This window comes from Dipodomys merriami, unplaced genomic scaffold (genome assembly GCF_024711535.1).
Source record: "Dipodomys merriami isolate MVZ:Mamm:240054 unplaced genomic scaffold, mDipMer1.0.p SCAF_3, whole genome shotgun sequence".
Lineage (NCBI taxonomy): Eukaryota > Metazoa > Chordata > Mammalia > Rodentia > Heteromyidae > Dipodomys > Dipodomys merriami.
In genome coordinates, this window is record NW_027204492.1 from 48,645,647 (window position 1) to 48,669,382 (window position 23,736).

Consider the following 23,736-nt stretch of genomic DNA (forward strand, 5'->3'; position numbering starts at 1 on the left):
TATCAAGCATTGCAGCCTCCTCCTTTTTTTTACCCTTCACATCCCTTCCCAGACTCCCCCCCCTCCACCCAATTCCCCCCCCAAGTTGTTTAAGGATACAGGTAGACCCGTTGCAACAATGAGAAGTACAAATTGTCATGTCGAAAACGAACTTTACAACTCTGTTTTCTTTTTTTAAAACAAGAATGTTCTTTACTTACACAAAGCATTACAATCTTCTCAAGTCTTCAGTCACTTATCAACAAACTTTTCATTCTATTAACTTAACAATTGTCCAACTATATTACACCACTTGTCAACCCCAAGTGCTCAAGTAAGATAAGAATGTGCTTGGAGTACTTAATGGAAGAGCAGACTAAGAAAAGCCAACACAGATACTTTAGAAGCAGTTACAGTTACAGAGAAGGATGTGTGTGTGTGTGTGTGTGTGTGTGTGTGTGTGTGTGTGTGTGTGTGTGTGTGTGTGTGATTCCTGAGCACCATCAGATTTTTTTCCCTTAAAGTTGAGGAGTTTAATAAAACCATTATTAAGACACGGCACTAAGGAATCAGAAGAAAATGAACCTTGGGATACAAGCAGGTATTCAAAATTCTTAAACTGGCAAACAAAGTGAGAAAAAGAAAGTGGGACTAGAAGGCAGAAAGGTAAAAAACAAAGAACAGAAGCATAGAGGAAGAAAGTTGTGTCTAGGAGAAATAAAGTCTAGAGCAAGTCACAAATTAAGAGAATGCAAAGCCACACCCAGTCTGGGAAATTGGCCACACCCTATCTCATCTGATCTTGGAAGCTAAGCAGGATTGGGCCTGGTCGTTCTTGGATGGGAGAAAGCCTGGCATTTTACCACTTCCAGAGGTGATAATCCTACAGGTTTACATTGGTAGGCAGTGAGATACATGTAGCACTAAATCATGTGTTTTGTAAAACCTCAGTGGCACCTTTGCATGACCAACTTTGATCTACACTGCTATTTTAAGTACATAAGTACCCAGAGTGCAGGTACCCCAGCAAGTTAAGACAGGTGGCTGTCATCACTAGATGGACAGGTAACAAAGAAGAGCTGCAGCAAAGTGGGCTTAGTGAAATACAAACATAATGTTATTGTGTCAAATAAAGAGATGACAGACTGGATTTCATTATTCTCCCAGCTTTCCAGTAGTTTCCTAAAGCTGAAACATTCAGGCTAATAATCTTTCTTTGGTGCTAGGGAAGGAACCTAGGACTATCCATAGAAGAACAAGCTAGGCAAGTGCTCTGTTACTCAACTATATCCCCAGCCACCTGGACATTCATAATAAGCTACTTTTGCCAAATACTGGACAATCAAATGTAGGTTGATCATGATCAAAGCTCAAATTTGTCCTGAGCCTTCACTATGATCTGAAACACAGCCAGCAGCATGGAAATTATTATTACTTTTATGGAGGGACAGGGAGATAGGGATCAAAACATTACCTAAACCTACACCTGAGTAAACAGAAGATTTCAACTGGCCAAGTTAATTAGAATTCAGAATCCTCCTTGCTAAAAAGTCATAAATTTCAGACAGATCGAACAAATCAGGATTTTGCTACTCAGATGTTCTGAATCTGGGAGAGCTGGTTTGGATAATTCTTTTCAGTTTTTATTTTGATCTCAGATACTTGTGCCTAAGACCACTTACTCAGAAGGGAAAAGCTTCATATAAACACAAGGTATTTCAAGGTGCTATTTTCTACAATGCCATCCTGCCCAATCTATTCTATTCAGTTGTCTACTTTCTCCTCTTCATTTTGCTCATCTTCTTTCGGGCTTTCCTCATTTTCTTCACTGTCCTTATCCCTGCTCTTATCTGGCTCTTATGAATCTGTTCTTTTTTTTTTTTGTCTTTGTACTCCTTTTGCTCTGAAGTTTCCTTCTTGCCTTTCAGCTCCTGCCCATAGGCTCCTAGAGCTTCTTTTAAGGGGGTAATGAACTGTTGGAACTCCATTTCTCCAATGGCGGGGATTACATCACTGGCATTGAGTGTCTTGCGCTTCCCTTTCATTGCAAAGTTATTGGCACAGGACATGGCATACAGCACGAAGACTCTGGCAGCACGGGAGATGGCGCTCCAGGCCTCCTTGGATGGATGTTGACTCCATCTGGGAGTACCTCCTTGAGAATTCTAGGGATGACAGCAGATTTAGGTCCTCAGGCCTCTGCCATTGCCACCATCAGGGCCTGAGTTTTCTCTGCCCCAGGCCTCCTTCTTCAGGAGCATTCGCTTCTGTTTTTTTTTTTTTTTTTTTTTTTTTTTTTTTTTTTTTTTTTTTTTTTTTCGGTCTTGGGGCTTGAACTCTGGGCTTGGGTGCTGTCCCTGAACTCTTCAGCTCAAGGCGAGTGCTCTACCGCTGGAGCCATAGCACCACTTCCTGTTTTCTAGTGGTTTATTGGAGAGTCTCACGGACTTACTGCGGAAGCTGGCTTTGAATCATGATCCTCAAATCTCAGCCTCCTGAATAGCTAGGATTACAGGCATGAGCCACCGGCGATTGGTTTTTGTTTTCTTTTCCTATCCCAACTATGATATTAATTAGCACTTAGATGTATGTGTTCTCAGGAATCAATTTTGGAGTATTTGGAATATAAGAATCTAGCTTATATCTTTTTCTCTTTATTCATTTGTTCCTTTTTTTTGTCATGAGGCTTGAACTCTGAGCCTGGGTGCTGTCCCTCAGCTCTTCAGCTCATGGCTAGTGCTCTATTACTTGAGCTCAGAGCCACTTCTGCTTCTCTGGTGGTTTATTGGAGATAAGAGCCTCGTGAACTTTCCTACCTGGGCTGGCTTTGAACCATGATCCTCAAATCTCACGCTTCTGAGTAGCTAGGATTACAGGCGTGAGCCACCGGTGCCCGGCCAATGTTCCCATTTTTATTAGCATCAAATAGTTGTAAAGTTGGTTCTATTTTGACATGTCCATATGTGCAAATAGCATTATTTTGATCACACTCACTACTGTATAACTGTCCTTGCTCCTTCTTCTCCCATCCCAAACCAATCTCCATGGGCCTCAGTATTCCATTTTCACATGTGTACATAAGGCATTCCAATCATATTAACCATCATTTGCCCTCTCCATTTGCTTCCCAAAGTAGTGCCCATAACCAATATCCTGGATAGGACTTTTCTATATTGTCCTTAGTCTCATGCTCTGGTTGTTCAAGAACAATTTATTTAAAAATAATTCTATCCTTATTGAATTGTTAGTTTACTTTCTTGCCTTTACTTTTCATGTCTGTGTATGTGTGTGTGTGTGCTTTCATAGTTCTTTTCTGTTGTTTAAGAAAACTTTTGTGTTTTCTGATGGCTGTATCTATGATGATAATATATGAAATATTTAGCTTCCTATTTACTTAGTCTGCACTTAATGAAAACAATTGCTGAAAACTATTTATGTCTAATTGAAAACTTGTTTCTTTCCCTCCTTTCATTCAATATTAAAAATAATATTTTTATATTTATTGTTTTGTTAGTTTATGGTTGTGATGATTTATAATATTAACTTCCAAATATTTTAGGTAATTCAATCAATAGAGCAAGGCTGATTCCCATGTTGTTTCTGCCTGATTATGTGAGATCATTTTTTTCCAAAATTTTATTCCTTATTAGTATAGAGATGGAATTCATTACCATAAATTTTACCCATTTAAAATGTACAATTTTCTGGGCGCTGATGGCTCATGCCTGTAATCCTAGCTACTCAGGAGGCTGAGATCTCAGGATGGCGATTCAAAGCCAGCCTGGGGAGGAAAGTCCATGAGACTCTTATCTCCAATAAAGCACTAGAAAACCTGAAGTGGCACTGTGGCTAAAGTGGTAGAGCGCTAGCCTTGAGCTGAAGAGTGCAGGGACAGCACCCAAGCCCAGAGTTCAAACCCCATGACCGACCAAAAAAAAAAAAGAATAAAAATGTACAATTTGGGCTAAAGGTAGAGTTCAGTGTTTGAGTATTGACTATTATTTCTCAAGAAAGACACTGTGTTTAATCTTCATCACCCAAAAAAGAAATTTCAACTTTCATTAATATTATTATATTCACAGTTATACACGTGTCATTAAAATTGAAGTTTACAATATTCTCAATACCTCAAAAGATATTTCATTCTTATTAAGTTTCTTCTTATCCCCTCCATACCACCTTCTAGAAACTTCTAATTTCTATCTCTGTGAATTTTTATATTCTAGACACTTTCTGCCCCGGCTAGCCTGAAACTGTCATCCTTCTGATCTTCTGATCTTATCCTCCATGAAGCTGGCAGATAGTTGTGCACCACCATATCCAAAAACTTGTTGAGAAGTAGTTTCATGTGTAGGACTGAGCTGGACTTCTATGTAGCCAAGAATACACATGTGAGTCACTAGCATCAAGCTCATTGTGAATAATCATAATATGATTCTCCATACATAGGCTTTTACATGAACCTATGGTTTCAATTCTTTAGATACCCTGGTGACATTTGCATTTTAAAGAACAATATGTAATTTGAATAAAACTAAGCTAATTTCTTTTCATAAATCTTATCATATCTTGTAATATGAACATCAAACAGATAAATTATGTAGTATTTCTAAAACTTTAATTACCATGGATCCTTCCTAAGATAGGTAATCTATTATACTTCTCTTCTATAGAGTTCTAGAAACTCCTTACAATAAAAAGGCATCGTCACTGCAGAATACAGGGGAAAGGATGCTTAAAAGGATCCCCAAATAATAAAGCTTTGACTATTCAGAAGTTACAAAAGAGAGATTGAGATCTTTATAATCAGGTCATATAGCACTATCTGGCCCAGCTTCGGTTTGCAAAATTGTCCTGGAGGGGATGGCTGGGGGACAAGGTGGGCACATTAGAATATATTACTTAGACTATATAGGACTATTTTTCATAATATTTGTCAATATGTATAGATAAGGAAATCCTTGGATTTTTGTCAATCCTCTATGACTTATCAACTTTAAATTCATATAGAAATATTCCTGTTGCAGGCAGTTACAGTCACCAAATATGTTTTTCCTAATTGGCAAAAGTGACATGGAAAGACTCATAGGGAATAAAAATTCTATTTTTAAATCAATGAAACCATCATTCTTCCAGTTACTCAGCCTTAAGAGCTGGAATGGGCTATGGCATTGATGTCTTTCTTACCTCCATATTAAATTTATCTTTGAGACCTGCTTTGTTGATTTTTGCATTCTTTCCACAATTCTAACTCAAAACCTTCATTCCTCTATTCAAAATCATTCTTCTTGTTGCAGTCACCTTTGTCTTCATGAAAAATTTTTGTTTTTCATTTGTAAGTATACTTTGCTCTGGCACCTTCAGGAATACAATATTCAAATACTTTTGTATAGAATTCAAGGATTTCCATTTCCAATCACTCCATACATTTCTAATACTGCTGGAAATGTTCTGCTGTCTCCTAACAGTATACCATTTCTGTACTGAAGCAGACATGCTGCCAAATAGTTAAATTTAGTATTTATATTCATTTTTTCTTTTCCTGTACCTCTTTATCTATCTAAAAATCAGTCAACAATCCAACACTAAGAATATGTCTGTTGTTAGGAAACATGACATAAAAACACATCACATAGTGATAACTATTTTGGAATAATTATTTATTGTTTTACTGACTTGGGACTAAGTCTTATGTGTGCTTATGTTTGAAGAATTCTAGTAAAATAAATGCATTCAAAGAATGAAGTTATGTCAAGTGACCATATCTTTTTTGGAGAGAGTTTTGTGAGGCAATTCTCTCTGTGTAGCCCAGGATATTCTCAAACTCATGATCCTCTTGAATGCTGGGATTGAGGGTATAGACTCCCACTCCCAGAAATTGACCATCTTTAAAAACAAATTAGAGCTCCACTCTTTAATATTCAAAAATATATAAAAGTTACATATATATATATATATATACATAGTCTAGTTTTACAATATTACTCAAATTATACTGGTTTATCTTTTTGAAAGAATATTTATCTATATAATATTGTATCTATGCAAAAGTCACTGATTTGTAATTTAAAAATTATTATCATCACAGTTTTGTTAGAAAGATGCTAGTGACATTTTTACGTTTTGAAAGACGTAGTGTAATGTTTTATGCAATACTACCTTCAAAACTTAGCACTTTTCTATCTCAGAGAATTTCATATTTTTAGCTGCCAAATGAATAATTCATGTTTGTGATAAGCTGAGATGTTATTCTTTTTTGGAAGAGAGGGGAACTCATTTTTGATGATCCTAAGTTGTTTATCAGAACCACCTTGAAAGTGTTGCCTTGATTTCTTTATTGACTAATTATAATTTGAACATATTTTGGCATAGTCTTATGGTACAGGATCTGATTGCAGATGTCTAGTGTAGCAAATTTCTTCTTTCTTTATAGTTTTCTTTAATGTACAATCTTTTGAAAATACTAGCATTTGGAATCGTTATGTGAGATTGATATCTAACCAACTTCTAAGGAAAATTAACAGGCTGTGTGTGTGTGTGTGTGTGTGTGTGTGTGTGTGTGTGCGCGCGCGCGCGCGCGCGCACAAACACATGTGCACGCTGCCAGGATGGGAGGGTGATTATAGAGTAATGGGCAAGGTTATAGTGCAATAGAGTTTTCTTTAAAAGGCACAAAAATAACTCATCATTAATATGCATATGAGACAACAGCATGATAGTTGCCTGGAAACAACCAAGTGGGAGTCAAATAATGAAGGACTCTGATGCCTTAGTGAACTAAACTGAACTTTGAAAGTACTATGAAAAGGAAGGAGCTTATATAATTCTGTGTTTAAAATTCTACCTGTATTTAATTTTTCTGTATTTAATTTTAATATATTTTTTCAATGTAACACATAGAATCAATATTAATTGCTCACTCCAAAGTGTTTAGGAAAATATACTAAGGGCTGAAATAAATATTATATAGGGCCATTTGAAATCATGTAAATGGTATCTCCTAGGACATCCCTTTTCTTTACACACTCAAAGCATTACCCTGAAATAGTCTATCCGATTGACAAAGATGCCTGTTAACTTGACAGTTTAAGGCAATGCTTAAAAATTCCCTATAATGAAATCATGAAACAGAAATGACTTCAGAAAGTTTGGAGTGTGTGATAGAATTCTACTCTGTGGTTTTCAATGAAAGATACAAGAATATTATACAGAGGGATGAGAGAGTCCCTCTGGCTAAATTCCCTTCCTGGTAATAATATGTATTAAACTTGACTTGAGTAAAAAGACAAATGCATATGCTTTTATAAAAGCAATATATTATTAGTGTCAGAAAAACCTAGGAAAATAAGATGGTCCAGAAATTCTAACATTTTATTGTACAAAAACAGAATTCATAAATGGGTTTTTAATACTCTGTGTGTGTGTGTGTGTGTGTGTGTGTGTGTGTGTGTGTGTGTGTGTGTGTGTGTGTGTGTGTGTGTATGTGTGTGTGACTAGGCCTTTAATTCAGGGACTGAGTACCATACAAAAGGTAAGTTTTTAAGGCTGGTACTGTACCATCTGAGCCGTACCTCAACTTCTGGCTTAATTTATGCTGGTTAACTGTAGACAAAGCATAAACTTTCTTGTCCAGGCTTGATTTGAACCATAGTCCTCAGATCTCAGTGTCCTAAGTAGTTAGGATTACAGATGTGATCTACTGGCACACTGCTGAGTTTTTAAATGTTATTACTAAATACCAATTTTAAATACTGCATTAGTACTAAAGCATTTGTTGGTTACTATCATATAATAAGATAGAATATAAATTCATTTATTTGAACAATATTTATCAAAAATAGATAGAATGTATTATTTGTTGTGTCCATGAGAAAATGATAAAATAATATTGCATTGAAGATGGAGCTCAGAGCCTGATATCTGAGGAGAAATGCTGTGAGAAATGTGAGTAAATAACTGCAATAGTGCAATTAGATACTGTAAGAGAAAGTTGTGCAATGTTTTCCTGAAATGTAGAGAAAATAATAAATTATGAGAAAATTCAGCAAAACATATTTGCATTGAATTTTTGTGTATCTTTTTATTACAAAGGTGATAGAGGGGTTACAGTTATATAAGCTAAGTTATGAGTATATTTCTTCTTGAAGAGTGTCACTTCTTCCCTTGTTTTCTCCCTACTTTCCTTCCTGAACCCCCTTACCCTAAAAGCCACATAGTTCATTTTCAATATAGTGTCTAGTATGAATACACTAAAACTACTAGCATAACCATGTTCATTTCAGCATTGCTTACCATAGCCAAGATATGTAATCAATCCATATGCCCCTCAGTAAAGGAATGGATCAAGAAAATGTGGTATATATACACAATTGTATTCTATGTACCCATCAGAATGATTTTCTACCATTCATAAGGAAATGGAAAGACTTGGAAACAATTATCTTATGCATTGACTTTTATATGATAAGTCAGACAGTTTACCTGCAAAGAAAGGGACAAAAGGTATTCCAAGGCTAAATAAACTCCATGTAAAATGGCAAAGAAACTTGTAAAAATCATTAGATAAGAAGAAAGCATAAACAATTGTAACTGAAATGCTGGATATCTATTGCTGCAACTATTAGAGTTTCAGTACCTAGTTGACCCAAATCTGCTGATCACCAAAACGTGACAGGAGCTTTGTAAAAATGTCAATTATTTGATCCAACTCCTGGGAATTTGGATGCAGTTGTTTTGAGATAGAAATTACCTGTGTAAAAATGGTTCCTAGTTTGTTATAGAGATTAACTAGATTTTGGAAACTACAGTTTTACTTAAATTTTAATGAGTATAGGAATCATTAAAAACTGTAAAATGTTGATTTATTAGTATAGCATGTGGTCTGATATTTGGCATTTGTTACAAGTTCCCAGGATGATGACATTGTTGCTGATGCATGCACTGAATAGTGATGTTCTAAAGCCTCACTAAGCAGAAAAGGGAAATGCTGAATCATAGAATGTTTATTAACCAGGGAAGTAACATGACTAGATTGTATTTTGAAACACTCACTATTTTGGCAAATGGATTTGTGTGTTGAACAAGAGTAGAGACTAGAAAAAGTATTAGTGTGTAATTGCCATAGTTTGGGAGAATACTATGAATACAGTTTGAGAGTCAACAACACATGGGTGTCATGTGAAACCATAGAAGCAATAAGATCTATGTGGAAGAATATGCCTGGAAATAAAAGAACCATCCTAAGAATCCTAGGAATAGTAATATTTAAGAAGCAAGATGAAAAAGAACTGCTTATAGAAGATAATGGAAATAATTGATTAGAAGTTTAACAGGGATATAATGAAAGAAACCCTTTAAATTATTAATTTATTTTCATTAAAGGGATAATGCACAGGGGGATTACAATTACATGGGATAGGTAATTAGTATATTTCCTTTCATACAGTGTTGCTGTTCCCTCATTTTCTCCCAGTCCCTCCCTCCCATCTCCACCCACAAGTTGTATAGTTCACTTTCATCAGTGTCCAGTGAGCTCCACTTTTCACCCTATTTCCATTGAGTTCTGTGTCTTCCTTCCCACCTTGCTGAAGATATACATGTGAATATACCACAAATAAGGTAAAGAAGACAGAATCATCACAAACTAAAAACCTTTTTAAAAAAGTCTTTTGATTCCATATCTTGGAGTTGGTTTCAGTATGTAAAATATTTTATATAAACATGAAGAGGCACTAAGGCATTGTTCCTTTGAGTTTCTCTCCTAAGAGTATCTTCTTTTGCTATCACTGTGTGAGAGTCTCCAGACTCCTATATAGTTTATCACACCCACATATATTTTAGATCTAATTTCTACATGTCAAAGAGAAAATATGCCGTTTGTCTCTGAGCTTGGCTTACCTCACTTAACATGATTTCTTCTAGTTCCATCCATTTCTCTGCAAATGGCATTATTTTATTCTTGAAAGAAATTCCTTAATTCCTTCTCTTTTCTTTGATACCACCTTCATCCTTATACTTTAATACTTTTAGTTTAATGTTTTCATCTCTTTCACCTTTCAATTAGTCTCCATCCAATAGGAAGCTGCTTTAAACTCACCTATGTTTGATTTATATGAGTAGCAGGTGATGGTTGTGATTTTTGACTTGATTATATTTATGTGAATTTTTGGACTTAGATGATACTGAAATGTGTTGACACTTTAGAGGATGTTATGATGAGGTCGAAGCTGGTTTGAACATGGGAAAATTATGAACCCAGTTGAATAAGTGACCAGAAAGCAGACTGCTATAAATTGAATTGTGTCTGACTAATGATACATTGATGTTCTAAACTCTAGTACCTGTGAATATGACTTTATTTTGAATTAGGTTCTCTGTAGATAAAATTGACTTCAGATAAAGTTATACTGAATTACAGTAGGCTCTATGCCAGTGACTGATGTTAAGAAGAAGAGAAGAATTTCCATAGACATGTGAAGACCAAGGCAGTAATTGGGGCTGTGTTGGCTACAAGCCGAGACACATCATGAATTAGTGACATCCATTGAAATCTAAGAAGAGGCAAGTACATATCCTCTATTAGAGCCTTCTGGGGGAAACAGCTAGACCAACACCTTACTTTTTCACTTCTAAGGTGATGGAATTAAGTTTGGCTTTGTGAAGCCATCTAGATTTTGGACTTTGCCATGATAAACCCAGGAAATTGTTACAGTTCAAATCCTGCCATCTTGTGGAAAATGTTTCAGTGACTTTTCATTGTCATTAATATAAAAGCAAAACCCTTTGACAGTGTCATAATCTGCACTCTGAGCTTTGCCTGCCTGATCTCCAATTTCATTACACACAGCTGTCTCCTTGCTTTCCCACTCTCTAGCTACATGAGCCTTCTTTCATATATATATTATCTCCAGATGAATCATGACCTTCCTAATGACTGTTAGAACCCCCCAACTTCTGTTCTCACTACACTTTGTATAGACACTTTGCATTTTTATGTGATTATAATTAGCACATCTTTTTCACTAGACAGTAAACCCATTGAGGCTAGGAATCATGTCTGGTTTTGTTCAGTGCTTGCAAACTTTTTTCCTGAGAAGCCTACTGTATAAACCAGGCTGTCCTCAAATTCTCAATCATCCTACGTTAGCCTATCTAGCAACACCTAACCTGAGTTTTCAAGAGTCTATCAGTTTTAGAAAAGGAAAAAACTGTCACTTCTTTCAATTAAGCAATCATTGGTGACTTTAGCAGTTTACATTGCATTTACACCTTGGATTGGCAATTAATAATATGCGTATATAATTCTTTGAATTTTGAGAGTTACATGGAGACTCCATTTGAAAAGAAGATAGCAGCTATAAGAATGGAAGGTTTGGTTGCTAGGATAAGCAGAAAAAGACAATGAAGAGGGAAATATAAATGATACCAGAAAGGAAGAATTCAGTAGCAATGTGTGTAAAGAACAATTTCAAACATATTGATTTATCTTAAGATTTGAAGAATTATTGTTTCCAAAGCCCACCTCTCTCTATATTTTAAGAAAATAGGAATATTTAATGCCATGTACAGATTTTCAAAACAGAAAAAATGTATGATGTACCATAGCATGTGCTATCTGTGTGACTTTTGTCAGGTAAATTAATCCCCTTTGCTACTTATTCTCATTATTTAAAGAGGATAATAGTCCTTATAGTATTATTTTGAAGATAAAACTATCAAAATAGTCTCTTCAACTCAGTAAGTATTCTGTGATAGAAAAGATGTTCAAAAGAAAGAAAGAAATATATCATATTCTTTTTTTATTGTGAAAATGCTGTACGGAGGAGTTACAATTACATGGGCAAGATAATGAGTACATTTCTTATCAAGCATTGTAGCCTCCTCCTTTGTTTCCCCTTCCCATCCCTTCCCATCCTCCCCACGCCCCCCTACCCAATCCTCCCCACACACACAAAAGTTGTATTCTTACAGTGATTAATCAAATTATGAGATTACAATGAATTATTGTTGTCCACTGTCATAGCTCAATGTACGTTTTTTTTCAGTAGATACATACTATTTTTAATCAATGAGGACATAGACACTGCTGAGAAGAATAAGACACTTCCATGAACAAGTACTGCTATTTATATTGCATACTGACATTGACTGGATTTCTATGGCTTTAGTTCCCATCAATATAACCTAGAGTTGATGGAAGGTATTTCTTTGTATTGGAAGCTTAGAAATGCCAGAGTCCCTTGTGATTGAAATAAGCAAAAAAGGCCTATCTATTACAGTTGATTACCAGGTCTTTGCAGTTGTGCTCCAGAATTTGTTGGGACTCTTTCCTTAAGTCTATACTCATAGATTTACCTTCATGGCATTCATATTTCTAGCTGGAAATATTGCGGCAGCATTGTTTTAGTTGGCTGAGTTGAAAGAATTTCATTATTCTTTTTGAAATAAGTTACAGAGTTATGGAAAAAACTAAGTACCTGTAGTCCAATAATGTCCATTATTTGCTTCATTTTTAATCCTCTTAATTCCCACTTTTTCTTTACTATCCATATAGTAAGCTTAGCTGCTGGCAGAAACAAAATATTTCATATTTATTCCACATGTACATTTACCACAGAATATCAGGCACAGAATAGGTAAACAAGAATAGAAACTACTATAATTTAGAAAATTAACAAATATTACCAGAGTAATGTCCCATAATATAATCTATTGACTAAATATTCTATATGTATTTGTAAAGAATTTTTATTCCAGTATTATTGACTGGAATGTTCTGTAAATAGCAATTAGATTAAATTGATTAATAGTATTTTATAAATCTTTTATACCCTTAATTATTATCTGACCATCTAGCCTATCAAAGAGTAATATTTAAGTCTGACTACATTTTGTATATGTCCATTTCCACTGTACTTATATCAGTTTCTCTTTCCTGCAATATGAATATTTGTTATAAGGTATATAAACAATCAAGATTGTTCTGTCCTGTTGATATGGCACTTACAATCTCTTGATTCCCATCTCACTATAAAAAATAACCTTCTTTAACCCTACAATATTCTTTGCCCCAATTCACTTAGTTAATTATAGATTTATCTACCCCAACTTTCTTTTGACTAGGATTAGCACATAGTACCTTTTTCATCATCTTTTTTTTTTTTTTTGCCAGTCATGGGGCCTGAACTCTGGGTCTGGGCTCTGTCCCTCAGCTCTTCAGCTCAAGGCTAGCGCTCTACCACTGGAGCCACAGCACCACTTCCGGCTTTTTCTGTTTATGTGGTGCTGAGGAATTGAACCCAGGGCCTCATGCTTGCAAGGCATGCACTCTACCACTGAGCTACCTTCCCAGCCCACTTTGTCATCATCTTCATTTTGATCTTATATATGTTTTTGCATGATTCTTTCAGGCATTATATGGTTGAATATATATATATATATATTCTATATATAATAGATTATATTCACTATAAAATAACTAATTATATAATATATCATATTATGTGATATAATACATCATATATAAGTAGCTATATTATGTACATGAGCCACCAGTGCCTGTCTTTAATATTATTTTTCATCCAATGTAACAATTTTTAATTAAGTAGTTGTATAAAGGATGCTATCTGATGAATTTTGACATTTAACTTAGTGTGATTACTACTATTGTATTTTAATGACTATATTTGGTATGATTATTATCAGATTTGTCTAACATCTTGGTAAAAAATTTACTATTTGAACTCTCTGTTCTTTAGGTCTTTTCTCTTGTCTTTTTGCCATTTAATAGATCATCTTTTTGTATGTATGTTTTGAGTGATTCCTGTGGTCCTTCTTTCTGACTTACTAGAAATAGCTTTTGTTTTTTTTCTATTCCAGTGTTTGCTTAGGTTTTAGAATATACACAGTTAACATGGTGATCTCACTTCAAGCTATACTTTTTCACATATGGTATACTTTGGTTTTATCTTTTCTGCTTTTATGTGATTCTAGTTACATATTATAAATTCTATAATAAATTCTTATTTTGTTAACCTGATTCCTTTTAAGTGAATTAAGTTTAAAATTTTTACATTTCCATACATAGTTCATATGTATAGTTACATCTACCATTATGGAAGGTAATAATTCCTGTAGTTTCAATGTACTGGCGTTTGATTCTTGCAGCTATTGTATCTGTGAAGATATGTTCACCTGTATTCTTTAAAAGTTATCTTCACTATATGGAATTTTAGGTTGACAGATGTTTCTTTGCTTTCATTATTCTAGATATTTTTCTCTGCTGTCTCTCCAATTATCAGTAACAAGTCCGCTGTGGTAGTATCCTTTCCCACTACTATACATATGTCTCATTTCTCTAAGTGATGTAGAACTTTTTTTTCTTTGTCATTAGTTTTGAACCATTTGATTATGGTGTGCTTTGTGTACTAGTCTTCATATTTTTATGCCTGGGGTTCATTGATTTTTGGATCTATAGTTTTGTACTTCTAAAGGAATTTTATGAAATTTGGCCATTATTTTCTCAAATAATTTTTCTCCTTACTACCTCTTCTTAAATGAATAAATGATAATAATAAATAAATAAATCCAATTACATGTATAAGACAATGCTTGAGGTGGTCCTGTACATGCCTAATATTCTTCATTGTGATTTATATGAATATATATACAAATATATTAAGGTGTTAGGTCTTCCAGTTGACTTCTCTTCTGTATTTTATAATTAGATGCTAATTCAATATATTATATTTTTGTCTCATGCATTATAATTTTCATCACTACAGAGTGTATAAATTGTAAAAATATATTTTCAAATTTATAATTTTTTAACTTAGGAAATAAAACTATCAAAACTCCTTTAAAGGCCTCTTAAATTAATTATAATATTGATGCTAATTTTTGATCAGTTTCAATTGATTACTCTTACTTCCTATTGTAAATTGCTTTTGATTTAGATTATTTTTATAATTTTTCATTAGATGCCAGACATTATGGATTTTCATCTTCTTGGGTACTGGATATTTTTCTATTCCTATAAGTATTTTTTAACTTAGTTCTATGTTGCAATTAATTGGTAGCAATATGGTACTTTCAAATTTTGGCACCAAATTTGTGTCTACCCAAAATTTCAGAATGAATTATTTTTTTACAAATAAGATCTTGGCAACTGAATTAGTTGAATTTGTTTAGAGTGGGCTCTAAATACAATGAATTTGGTCTTTTTAAGGAGGCCATATGAAAACAAACAGCAAAGAAGTCAGTGTGACAGTTGGAATGATACAGGTAACACGTCAATGAATGCCAAGGATTGTTATCAACCACCAGAAGATATAAGAGAACCATGTTCTCTAGGAGCCTCCAGAAGAGATTAGTCTTGTTTACATCCTAGTTTCAGATTTCTGACCTCCTGAATTGTTGGAAAATATAAACTATATACGAAAGAAATTTACAGATCTTTTTTGGTGCAGGTGAATTGGTTGAAGAAAATATACTATAATCCATAAACACATAATTTTACTTGGGCCAAATTCATCCTATTATTCTTTTTTAACTCTCTCTCTCACTCTTGCTATTTTTTTCTTTTTACTGGTCCTAGGACTTGAACTCAGGACATGGGCACTAACACTGAGCTTTTGTGCTCAAGGTTAGCACTCTAACACTTGAGCCCCAGTACCACTTTGGGATTTTTTTGGTGTTTAATTGGAGAAAAGACTCTCACAGACTTGCCTTTTTAGTCTGGCTTTGAACCACCATCCTCAGATCTCAGCCTCCTGAGTAGCTGGGATTACAGGCATGAGTCTCAGCTGACAGTTGGCTTTTTAATACTTGTTGATGTGTTGCATTATGCCATTTTATGCATATATAATGTACTTATGCTATATTCACAAAACAATGTGTACTTTGACCTTATACTCCATCATCCTGTTCTTTCCCCTTTTCTCCTCCCACTGATTTTCTCCCTCATCAATCTTTTTTGTAATCATGAAATTATTATGATGATTGCTAGTATATCTTGATGTTAAGATTTGTTAGGTGGAACCATCTCAGAATCTAGTATAGAACTAATTATTTTCTAGTGAATCAAGACCCTTGTAACTACTCCAGAACACAAGAATTATGATGTCTTACATTCTGATTGACGAGAATAGATACTATTTGTGGCTCTATAGTAAAGTTTGAGGGGATTTTTTTGTTTGTTTGTTTTGTTTTCGGTCATAGGGCTTGAACTCTGGGCCTGGGCACTGTCCCTGAACTCTTCATCTCAAGGCTAGCACTCTACCACTTGAGCCTCAGTGCCACTTCCGGTTTTCTGGTGATTAATTGGAGATAAGAGTCTTACAGACTTTCTTGACAGTACTGGCTTTGGATCTTGATCCTCAGATCTCAACCTCCGGAGTAGCTAGGATTACAGGCATGAGCCAACGGTGCCCTGCCTGAGGGTTGTTGTTGTTGTTGCTGTTTTAATACATCTTCAAAAAGTTTTTTTTTCTTTCTTTTTTACTTTTTTTTAAATTTTATTTTATTTTATTTGTGAACATACTGTACAGAGGGGTTACAATTACATGGGCAGGATAATGCATAAATTTCTTACCAAGCATTGCTGCCTCCTCCTTTGTTTACCTTTCACATCCCTTCCCAGCCTCCCCCCTCTCTATCCCAATCCCAATCCCAATCCCAATCCTTCCCCTCCCCCCCACCCTCCCACCCCCGCACCGACGTTGTAAAGCTCGTTTTGAACATGACAACTTGTACTTCTCATTGTTGCAACAGGTCCACCTGTATCCTTAAACGACTTGTTTTTCCCCATCTCCTCCACAAGTTATACTGACATCAAATATAGTGAAAACAGGGGTTATACTGTGGGGGAAGGACATACAAAGCAATAAGGAAGTAATCTTATAAATGCCCTAGAAACACATGCATGAAAGAAAAAAACATTAAAATACATATCTAAGGGTTCATTCTCTTAACATCACATTATCTGACCTTTTCCGCTTGACTCACACATATACTAGATATTGCAAATAAGGGAAACCATGGGACCTATGTTTCTTCAAAAAGTTTTATCAGTAATCTGCTGAAAACTCAAAGAAGACCCTCTCCAGATTTGGGGTGGGGGTTGTTCTCCTCTTGAGCAAATACTCAATACCTCAGTATTCTGTATTGAGAAATTCTGCTTCTTTTTTTCTCCCTGTATTTTCAGCTGTGGGTCTTCAAGTTCTGGAACCTTTAAGGCTTCACCTTTGTTTCTACTGCGTAGGTCATGTGTTGAATCAAGATTTAAATATTAAATGCCTCGTATATGCTCATCTCTTGAATGTTTGGACCTCAGTTGGTGGTGCAGTTTTTGAATACTTCAGGAGTTAAGGCCTAGCTAGATAAAGTCACTGAAGACATACCTTTGAAGGTTATACCTGGGTCCTCTCTCTCTCTCTCTCTCTCTCTCTCTCTCTCTCTCTCTCTCTCTCTCTCTCTCTCTCTCTCTCAATCTCTCTCTCTCATGCTCTCTCTCTTTCTCTCCTTCAGTGTGTCATATTCTTCTGGTGCCATGATTTCTGCCTTGCCTTGGGCTCAAAATCAATATAGCCAAGGGTTATGAGCTGAAACCAGGAGCCAAAACAAATAATTCTTCCCTTTTTATTGTTTGCTCAGGCATTTGTTACACAGAAAGAAAAAACTGAAAATCTGGAAATTCTTCACAGGCATTAAACTAAGACAATTGTAGGTTTCACCTTATTTGCTTTCCATTTTCACCAATTGCTATCCTTTGTTGCCTGTTGTTCAATATTTCAATATTTAAAAAAATACTTGATAGATTGTGCATCTAATTATTTCCAGTTCCTGTTACTGTATCATGCCAAATTATGACAAGGCTGTAAAAACATTTTAAGCATTTCCCAGGAACTGAAAGGAAGAAGAGCAAACTGTCCAGTTATGGCCAAACAATTAGGTAGTGATGGATTCTCTGGCATCTGGAGGTTTGCAAGGTATAATTTCTCATGAAAGGCATGGAGGCAACATCACCACCTGATCAGAAGTGTGTCTTTTCTGCTGATCAACATTGATCCTAGTGTTGAACCAGTGCTAACATTATGTCAGGTGTTCATAGGCTTAGTGTGATTATTAAATTAGTGAAAAAAAGTGCTTTAAGAAGCCTTTGCTTTGATTGTTCAAATTGTATTTTTCTATGTGAAACAGATGTTGTGAATTGCAGCTTTCTCATTTTCTCTCACTACTATACAGGTAAAAACCTTTCATTATTTTTCTGTCACAGAGTTTTCCCAATTACTTGTTTTCCTTCTTAGATATTTGGATAAAGCTAATTCTAAGGACAATACTAAGTGCAAATACCCCGAAGATTGAGAATGTGTTTTAGCAGTGTCAAGATTAATGTGGATGATGTAAGTTTAAAGAACTGTGGAAGAAAATTTACCCACTATGGTAACTTTTAGCAAGATAGGTATCATGATTCACTCATAAATCATGGTAAAACCTTATTAAGAATTTTAGTTTTTTACTCTGAGATAGTTTTTTACTCTGACTACTATGGGCAGGGGGGAAAGGCATAAGGAAGTTAGAATGAAATCACAAAACCTATAATGAGGCCTCTGCAGAAATTGAGGTGTTAGATGTCACTTGTCTGGTCCATGGTGTTGGCATTGTAAATAATGAGAAGTGGTCAGATTCAAATACATTTTGGAGATAGAACTAATTGTATATGATAAAAGAGAGTAATACAAATGAATATGATCTTTTAATCTCAGATGTTGGGAAATATAATATAACACAGTAATAGAGAAGAAAAATAGGGTCAGTTTGGAAATGGAGTGTTATATTAAGTTTCATATCAAAAGATATCAAATAACATTTCTTTATACAAATTTGGACATTAGAAAAACAAAGGAAAATTCTACAAATTAAAAAAAGAAGAAATGTAGAGTGCCAAGTTATACTGCCAGGCCAACAGTTTAAATATAATAAGAACCAGAAAGTAATCTATGTATTTGTAAAGATACAGCTCATTGATGACCCTAAAAATACTGAATCTGGTGAAAAAGCCTTTTTGAAATAAGGTTAAAAGAAAATGATATGTCATACTTGGCTGCAAAAATCCAAAAGTATCCAACATCCTCACAAAACACCACAGATCAACAGAAGAGCAAATTAAACCACACATAATACATTTTTAGCCAAATGAGAAGATGATAGAAAATACTACCAAAATCAAATTTGAAAGGGAAATACATGTTAAATACATGAATCAGAAACATGTAAGACATCACCTTTACCAATACTAGTTGTCTTGCCCAAAATGCATTTGCTGGATTTATTAATAATGAATGACTAGGAAGTCCAAAACAAAGCAAGTTCTCAAAAATGACTATCCTTCAAATATTTAAAGAGGAGAAACAATTGAGAGTGAAAAGTCCTCCTAGGATAAAAGCCAAGTGAAAGTATGAGGTGTGGAGTCCAAGCTCTGATACGAATACAAAAAAAAAAAAAAAGAGGGAATCACTTCATCTAAGAGGGATTATCTATTGTATGGATGGATGAGATATGATGGTACATGATAATGATGATCAAGATGGTAATGATGAAGAAAATTATGCATAGCTTGAATCCTTGTCCATTCCACTACTGACCATTTATTTTAAATTGTTCCAAAAATGTTCAATTCTGAATAAAATATATTCATGTGGGAAATATGATAGTTACAATTAATATACACTGAAAGAAAATAAATGACAGGAGAGTAAAACAGACTCTGTCAGGGGTTGAATACCAGCCAGAGAGATGACAATGAATGGAAAGCATGAAAGATGATGAATATGGTTGAAATACTTTATATTTGTGAATGGAAATTGAATATTGACAGACTTTATGAAGAAGAGGGTAAAAGAAGGGGGGAGGATGATATGGTACATTCTTTGCATGTATGGAAATGTTATAATGAAATCCTTTTTGCACAACTAATATATAATTATAAAAATAAAAGAAAATGGAACCTAAGTACAAAAATGTTTAATTTTTAAAAATTAAGGTAAAAAGTTTAAAAACCAAGTTTTTTGGTAGTTACGTTACCATGTACAACATTGTCATAAGTATTACTTATGTTTCAGTGTTCAAAGTCAAATCAATGTAAATTAAATTTCTCCTGTAAAAAGTAGGTGGCATCAAGAAAAATTCAATATAATTAGAAAAAAAGCTTGCTAAGACAGAAGGATAATAACCTACATAATCTTTGCTATAGTGACAAAAAAATACCAGGGGAATTGGGTAGTTCTTAGACTATTTTGAAGGAAATAAAACATTTTAAGCCTGAAATTATAGAGCTATTGAAATGTCAATACTTACTATCATTCTTTAAAAAAAATTCTAATTTGGAAGCAGAAATATCATTTTTGTTAAGAAATACTGGGGTTTAGGTGGGGAGGAGGCTTTGCTTGTATTAAGGAGGGACAATTTTGAGTATAGAGACTAGCTATCCCAGAAAATAAAGGATGGAATGAAAAAGGAAAAAGAAACCTAGAAGTAAAGGCACTGATTTGTCATTAGGAGAAAAAATGACTGTTTTAGGCTATTGGGTACAGAAACTGTTAGAACATTGAGCTATAGAATTTGCAAAGAAGGGTTTATGGTTCTGAAAGAAGGGGCTTTTAACTGAAATGTAAAAAGACAAAAAGAAGAAACATGCATTTTTCCATATTTTGCATTTCTTTTCTTTGTTTCTTTTATCCTTTTCTTCTTCTTCTTCTTCTTCTTCTTCTTCTTCTTCTTCTTCTTCTTCCTTCTTCTTCTTCTTCTTCTTCTTCTTCTTCTTCTTCTTCTTCTTCTTCTTCTTCTTCTTCTTCTTCTTCTTCTTCTTCTTCTTCTTCTTCTTCTTTTTTTTTTTTTTTGGTCAGTCATGGGGCTTGAACACAGAGCCTAAATACTATCCCTGAGCTCTTCAGCTCAAGGAAAACACTCTACCACTTAAGCCACAGTGCCCCCTCCAATTTTCTTGTGGTTAACTGGAGTCTCTTGGACTTTCCTGCCTGGGCTGGCTTTGAAATACAATCCTCAGATCTTGGCATCCTGAGTAGCTTGGATTACAGGTGTGAGCCTCTAGCTGCTGTCTTACATTTCTTGATTCTTTTTTTTTTCTGTCATCCTTGGATAATGTATCTCCTTAGTAACATCTGTGATTAATATCATGGTGATATTTTATTTTTTTAAATTTTTTTGTTAGCCTACATGAATAGGACAAGGAGAATTTCATTTTGACAATGCATACTTGCATACAATGTATCCTGATGGTGCTCTCTATTACCCATCCCTCCTTGTAAAACAATTTCAAATGATTTATTTTTTTCTATTATTATATATTTAAATGAAATCCTTGACCATATTCATCCTCATTCACCCTCTCTAATGCCTTTCCACCCCCTTGCTGATACTCACCTTGAAAAGTGAACTTATTGTAATTATTTCATAACTTAATTACATGACATTCATTTTTTTCTGCCTGAATGGTTCCAAGGGTTCTTACTGGATTATTTTAGATATGTATGCACTGTAATTTAATCTAAATGGCTGTCTTTATTGTGTTCTCTTTCCCCACTCCAGGGGAAAGAGCTTTCATTGAGATTCATTGATCAACAGCTTTCATTGAGATTCCTTATGATATCGTCGTACAAAGTAGGAATTGTTTTGATTCTCCATCTTTTATCTTTTCCCCACTCCTCTTCCCCTCTTCTATAGTCACATAGTTATGGTCTTGTTATAGCTGCATATATATATATATATATATATATATATATATATACTACATATTTACACACATATGTGTGCATATGTATATATGTGTGTAAATATGTACAGATATGAATATGTATGTCTTTTAGGTCTAGTTTCCAGAATTAATAAGAACATTTGAAGAACCAATGTGGTTCATAAAAGTACATATACTGAGTATATTTTTAAATTATGGAAGTTAAAATAAGATCTCTGTCTTCCAAAGACATTATAATTTAAAGTACAGTGATTGTCTGTAGAGGTATCAATGGACTGGATATATGTACTTACAAAGATAAGATACCAGGTAATGCTATCTACAAATAACTACCATAAGCTATCCAATCAAATCTTATTGTCATGAATAGCTGATGTAGTAATATATAGTTATTCATATAGTAATACTTCAGATTGTGCTGTTCAATTGTTTATTAAAAAGTGCCAATTAAAAGTTATATTCATTGTTTTACTTTTTGAAAATTTTATTGTGCAGAGGGTGCACCAGATGGAGGTGTGGGAGGAACTAATGATGGAGATTGATTATATAGGGAGAGGGTAGGAAGGTGGTGTGGCCACAGCAAATGTGGATGTGACCACAGAGGAAGAGGAAGTGACCTCAGAGTCTGGGGGCCTCCCACTGTCCCCAAGTATGCCAGTTACCTGGGGTACAGATGTTGGGTAGGGACTTCTAGGGAAGGGGCCTCGTGTGTGCATGGAGGGAGAACAACGGTAAGAGGACATTTTTACCTGGGCAGACTAACAACTTTAGTCATTTTGTATATTTCAAAAGTTATCATTAAGAAAGTCAATCTAAAATCTCATGTATACTTTTCATTTAATATTATCTAACAAATTATTGAGGAAAAATTAAGAGGAGAATTTTGACTATGAGGGTGGGTATAATTGAGGAATGAATTAACTGGAGTTTAGGAGACCTAGAATCAGCTGTTTTAGTAATATATTGGATAACTTGAAAAGGAAAAGTACCTATATCAGACTTGGGCCAGTGGGCCTCAGGAAGTGTAAATTTACTAGTTGTACCACATACAAGCCCAGGACCCATTTCAGAAGCCCTGCTTGAGCAAGAGATAACCAGCTATTTCTGCTTCTGTAAACACGCTTTCTGCCACAAGTTTCCTGCTCCTCCCTAACTGCTATATCGGCTTCAGCAACCCCAAATTTAAACCCACCTATTAGCAGCTAGCACAGCCCCTGTAATCTGACCCCTTACATATAACCTCTCTACTGGAGTTCACAGAATTTCTGGTGTGAGCTCTTCTTTGTCTCCCACATTCCAAGCATAAAATAAATTAGAGTCCTTATTCTCAGTGTCACTTAATTTCCGACAACAAACTAAGAAAGCCACCTATTGTGTTCATTCTTATTTTGCACACTGGTAAAATGAAATTATTTAATTAACTAGTCTCTAATGAACTTGGCAATGGTTTCTACTTCCTGAGTAATCGGTAGTAACTCTGTGTTGTGATCCTTTGTATACACTATTTGAAGGACATAACCATACTAGTTATCCATTTTATAGGAAAAAGAAATAGAATTAGGTGTGAGAAATAAAACTTAAGGGCAACCATAATAGTAAAAATGCAATGGAAATTAAATATTAATGCATTCGTAAATGAAGGTGTAGATCAAGATTTACTGATTTGAAAAGATTCATTTTGGGGCTGTCTTTTTATCTTCATTCATGGAGTGATTTGCTAGATTCTGACATACTGAATGATATATTCTCCATTTCCTACTCAAATAAATTTCTCATTAAATTATTTTTGACAAGAACACACTAATGAAGGAAAACATGGGGAACTATAATCTTCCCAATCTTTATGGGAAAATAATGACAACCCATGCATTGCTAGTTAATTACTTAATTGCCAGACATCACCTAAGCTGAAACAGAATGAAAAGAAAACAAATCCCTGGTGCCTTGTGCTGTTTTCACAGCGGGATCTGGGAACACAATATCTG

The 23,736-nt window shown here is 34.7% G+C and overlaps 1 pseudogene; it reads right to left on the reverse strand.

Moving 5' to 3' along the window:
- Window positions 1-1,743: 1,743 nt before the first annotated feature.
- On the reverse strand, window positions 1,744-5,172 carry LOC138839789 (DNA polymerase epsilon subunit 3 pseudogene; annotated as a pseudogene).
- Between the last annotated feature and the right edge of the window lie 18,564 nt (window positions 5,173-23,736).